The sequence below is a fragment of the Corylus avellana genome, chromosome 7, assembly GCF_965113065.1.
Source record: "Corylus avellana chromosome 7, dhCorAvel1.hap1.2, whole genome shotgun sequence".
NCBI lineage: Eukaryota > Viridiplantae > Streptophyta > Magnoliopsida > Fagales > Betulaceae > Corylus > Corylus avellana.
In genome coordinates, this window is record NC_142496.1 from 722,550 (window position 1) to 728,556 (window position 6,007).

The window sequence follows — 6,007 nt, forward strand, 5'->3', positions numbered from 1 at the left end:
AAAGGCTGTGAATGTGTGAATTTGAATGTTTTGAAACAATTGCATGAGTTCTGAAGCATTTATATAGAGTCGGGGCAAGGTTACTTGGTGGGAATGTGGGTGTAATCAAACAAGAAAGAGTTGTTGTAGTTCCCCTCCGTGGAAGTCTAGAGACATTTGGCCTGGAGGGCTCTTTCCAAAGAAGTGATGCAACAAAGACAAGTGTTTTCCCCTAGGACGTTTCATATTCTTCTGGTGCCTTACTAAGTATAGAGAGTGAGATAGAGAGTCTTAAGAAGAGAGGAGAGTAGGTAAGTTCGCTTCACTTGGCTTGTCCTTTTCAGGCTTGGCTATCAAATGGCTTAATTTGGCTTGGATTGTTCTCTTTTGCTTGCTTTGGAACTTATTTTAGATGTGGGGTTTTAGCTTAGATTACTCCGAAGTATCTTTTCAACTACATTTTTTTGTGAAGGACTGAAATTTTATTGTTATGTGTGATCAATGTGGGTGCTTATTTCTATGCAGCAAAGAATCTGGATCAAGTGTTTTGTCCTGATTTGGCCTTGATTTGATTTTTTGAAGTGGGGCTTTAACTTAGTTTACCGAGAGAAACATATTTTGGTTAGTTTATTTCAAGGGATTCATGCCCTGGTTGTTTCATTTCTTTCTGTCAACATGTTTGATTTTGTTTTCTCCTAGTTTTGACATATTCCTCATGTCAAGATGATGACTACGAGAACAGACCTTGCTTCTACAGTTAGTGGTAACTTGAGCACTAACCACTAGGGAACTAAAAGATAGAATAGTGTTAGGCTAAAAGCAAGAAAACAATTTTTTTTTGGGGGGGGGGGGGGGGGGGGGGGAACTGGAGGGAGAGAGAGAGAGAGAGAGCAACTTTGGAATTGAAGTGAGTGGTGCTTTTTTGGTTTTGTTCTCATCTTATTGTTTTGGTTCCTATAGACAGTTATCTGAATTTCAATATTTTCAGCATAAGCTTCATCTTGAATTTGCTACATGAATAATGCAAGTTATGTTATAGGAGAAATCCTCCCTACGTTCAGTGAGACTTCTGTGGTCTTGCATTACAACAGTGAAACTTCTGTATAGCTATACTGATTATTTTTTGGTCAAATTAATCAAGCTGTATGAGGTATATGCATATACCCCTGCTCAAGAAATTCCAATTTAATATTTTCCATTACTAACATATGCATTATAGATAATTTCCACTGGTGTTCTGATTCCAGTAATATAAACATTTCTAAGCATGCAGAACAATGATCAACTCTCTCCCTCTCTTTCTCTCTCTCTCTCTCCTTGCGCGAGTCCTGGATGGCGTTTTGTGTCTTTTCCAATGTTTGACATTTAGATTATTAAATTTTTCACATGTAATGTGCAAAATTTGTCCCTTGAGAAGGATTTTACCTTTCTAGATGAAGCATTTATCAGAATATTAGGAGAATCGAGCTGTTAAAATACATTATTTCGCCAGTGACTTATGCATTAAGTCAAAGAAACCTTTGGGGCAGCACAATTTGATATTATTGAATCACTTGGTGCCTCCTGCTGCTATTAACAAAGACACTTCAAGTGGATCTTCAGGTGGGTTTGATGCAACTTTTTGTATCTAGCATTTGTTCAATTGTAGTATTTGTTTGCACCATTAAAGTTCACATGTCACGTTTTTCCAAGAAAAAAGTGCAATTTTAATATTCACATTTCAAGTGGATGGGCAAAATTTGTTTAAGTAGGATTCTCCCTTGTCTTTCCTCTCACAAGTAAAAACAGAATTTCACATAAAACAACTTGCCGTAGGTACACTGTCCACTGCTGATCCTTTAAATCCACTTCCTCCATCACTGTATAGTTTATATGTGGCATTACCATTACCAGGAAAACAAGGAAATTGAAAAACTATATCTGGTTTTGTACTTCAAGTGTGTGTATAATTGTTGGATCCCTTAAATTTTAAAGAACAAATTATTTTGCAAACATTCAACAACTCCAGCAGGGTTGCAGTTGTTGAATGATATTGAAATGTGATTTTAAGAATCTTTTTTCTTTTCTTTTTAATAGCTCATTTGACACTTGTCTTTTAGTAATATAATAGGTAAGAAGAAGTGACTGTTATAACTGTTGTTTTATTGGAAGTATCAACCTTATTGCTGTGACAAATTTTTTTTTCTCCCCCGTTTTCTGTCCTATGCTATTAACAATTTTTTAAACACTTCTGACCAAGAGAAAGCCCATTTAGGTGACAAATTAGTTTCCTGGAGGCCAGTGCCAATAAAACATCAATCAGAAAAATGGGGACCAATAAATGCTCAGCTCATCTGTCTCTTTGGAATCTGTATTTGGTGAACTGCAGCTACCATGCAAGCAAATTTAATAATTGGATTATTCATGCTTGGAGAGTAAGTGCATTGGGATGTGCTGACTACTTTACAATTCATCTTGAACAATATACTACTTGTCATATCAGAAATGGGAGTTTGAATTGGATAAATATCCAGAGTTCATCATGCAGGTAAAAATTCAGATCCACTGAGGTGAGTCACAAGATTTTCTATGCTGCCCAGGTGATTTCAGATTGAACTTTTTCCAATTTAAGTAAATGATCTTAGAAACCTGGTCCATAACATATATTTTGATTTCATGAAACAGGTTATTTAGTGAACAATGCAGAGTAGTCTCCTTTTAGTTCACCATGTTGATTGACTTTTAGTTTTCCGAAAATATATACTAGGACACTGGAAGTATGCAGCTTTCTCCCAGTTTCTGCCTGTCATAGGACACAGTTTGAGTTGATGATCTTTCCCAAGATTCTTTAAGCAATTTGATTTCTAACTAAAACATGTATAGATGTTACAAGGGGTAATTGTCTGCATGTTACAAGGGGCAATGCCGGTTGCATGCCTGTTGTACTAAAGGATTCCATTGGTTAACGAGTGTAAATATAGACAAAAATCCTGACAATGTGGCTCTATTTTCTGTCTCTTATATGAGATAAATAAATAAATAAATATTTTCAAAGGGTATTCCCACATTTTGTCCATATAATGGAACAAGGAAAATGAGAAGCTGAGAGAGAGAGAGAGAGAGAGAGAGAGAGAGAGAGATGGACCTGTTGCTTTAATGTGCTGCAATATTACAGCCTTTCTTGCCTAACAACCAAAGTTCTGTACCTCACAATTGCCCGGCTGATATGTAGCCTATACAATTCCAAGCTTAAGCCATAAACGATGGTATGATCTGCGAGCTAGCCTAGCTATAGGAATTTCACTAGATATATAACAACCAAAAATTGGATTCTGCAAATGAAAACCACATATTTTAGTCGTTTTTATGACTATGTCCCTATGCCATAAAAAATGAATTTGTGATCTTTCAGGGCAATGTGAAGTTCAAAATAGAATATGGTATGTTCACTAGCAGCATTCTGACAGACAAAATGCAAGAAAACAGATTTTTTTTTCCTGGAGGTAAAAACTAACTGGACAGACTGTTTACATAAAACTCAGAAAAATGTATAGGGTTTACAGCAGAAGAAATCTGTGCACTCACTCTGTAATTTCTGGAGGAGGATGTATAGGAAGACTGCAAAAAAAAAAAAAAAAAAAAAAAAAAAAATCTCAGTCCCTAACCTTTTTACTCTAATTTTGCTGTGTCAAGCCTCTGAATAACTCTGTCAAGGAGAGAAGATTGATAAGAGGCTTTGGATGGAGTTGAGGACAAAGAATAACATGTCCATGACTGTTTCATGGGAAACGAAATTTTGCTTTGTTGAGAACAAGTATTGGAGCAAACACCCTTTAACTTTGTGCAGTGCACAGGTGCAGTTGCGGTGGTATGGCCTCCGCTCTATCTCCATGTCCTGCATGGCTAAGCACCCATCAAAGACACATTGAAGAATCATCTCTGCTGCTCCTGTGGCCATTCTCTCCTCTCTCTCTCTCTCACACACCCTTTTCTAAGTCCCCTGTGAGTGTGTGAATATATGTGCCTTTGTTGGGAAGGGGACCCAAGGGTGGGGGAAGCCCGGGGAGGGAGAGGTTGTGAATGTGTGAATTCTATTACTTTGAGCCATTTCATGCATTCTTAAGCTTTTATATAGAGAATGGGTGAGATTCCTGAATGGGAATGTGGGTGTAATCAAGAGAGAAAAATGGTTTGTGTAGTTCACCCCCGTGGAAGTCGAGGGAAGTTTAGCCTTGAGGGATCTTGCCAAAGCAGTTATGCAACAAAGACAAATGCTTTTCCCTAGGAGTTTCAGATTCTGATTCTGGTGCCTAAGCTAAGCTCACAGAGAGAGAGAGAGAGAGAGAGAGAAAGAGAGTTAAGAAGAGGGGAGAAGGTTGCTTCACTAGGCTTGTCCTTTTCTGGCTTGGCTAGTAAATGGCTTCATTTGGTTTGTTGTATTCTATTTTGCTTGCTTTGGTATTCATTTTTTTTAAGTGGGGTTTTAGCATAGATTACTCCGGAGTCTCTTTCTAACTACCTGGAAGTTAGAAGGAGTGCACTTTTATTGTTATATGTGATCGATGCAGGTGCTTATTTCAATGCAGCAAAGAAACTGGGTCAACTGTGATGTCACTTAGTGATCCTTTTGTCCCACTAACAAATTTTAAGACATTAACATATAATTCTGGCTCTCAACTATGTTTTCATGTTGGTGGTCATTTTATTTTGTCATCATTGCTAATATTGTCTGAATTTATTTGTGCTGAGCAAATGTTTGTAATCCCTTTGTATTATGAGGTTTCAAATCTAGGTGAGTAATTTATTATATAATATAATAGGCATATCTCCAAGGGTGTGAACTGTTTCAAGTAAAATGAAAAGAAGGCATGTCGCATATTTATTGCTTCTTTTTGTTGCTGTCTTCTTATTTACTGGGATCTATAGTGGTCAAATATAAACTATTGCTCTTATAATCTTTAGGAGAAACTTTGTCATACACCCTCTCCTTTTTCTAATAAAAATTCTTTGTTACTTACAAAAAAGTTGCAAGGTTGAGAAAATGTGAAGATGAGAGTCGAAACAGACTGGTATTTTCTATTGGGGTTTTACCAGTTTGGCAGCCTCGACTAGCTGGATGTGTCTCATTTTGGCAGTCAAATAGCATTACAGATTAATTTGTGAAAATATAAATAAATTCAGAAGGTTGAGTCAATATGTGTTTGATATACAATATTACAGAATGGTGCCAAAAGCTGCATTCCGATGCACCTCAAGTCTAGCTAGAAGCTTCTGTATTTCTCTTAGGGCATGTTTGGGTATGCGTTTGAGGGGTTTAAAAGTACGTTTAACACTCAAAAAGTTTGGTAAAAAAAAATAAAAACGCCTTCTAAAAGTCCAAAAAACTGTAATTAAACATCATTCTTTTTTTTTTTTTTTTTTGCATGGAATTGTTATAACTGTCGTTTTAGGTCAATTATCAAGTCCAGTGTTTGCTGTCTTAGTCTGCATCTTTTAATGTTGTCAAATAAATTTCTAGCAGAAAGCAAAGAAAATGAAATATACATTTTTTGGCTGCCAATGCTGTTGGGAGCATTATCCACGTCACCCTTTACTCTGTTTTGAGAACCACATTTTCACTTAAGGTTTTTACTCAAACCATTTGGTGGATCACAAGTTATATGCAAATTTAATTATTTTAATATTAATTCTGTTCTTTTTTTAGTCTGGAAATTTGCTTAATTCAAATTTAATTGTGAGCTAAGTTGAATATATATGTATAATTTTGAATGTGGGGAAAATGAGTTTGGTTAATGTTTCTGAGTACTTCATTTGGTCACTTCAATTTTATTTCTTTCTTTGTGAGTTTGTGCTTGGGTGCTCAGGTGCATCTTGCATAGATAAAAACTGAGCTGATCTTTTTTTTTTTTCTCCTTTATATTTTGATGAGGGGGTCATATATATATGTCCTGAACTTGATGCCAACATGGTGTAGAGGCCATGTTGGCAATGGCCATGCAAAGAAATGCCACGTGGCTCCATTGAGAAGGAAAGAAGAAATATAACAATG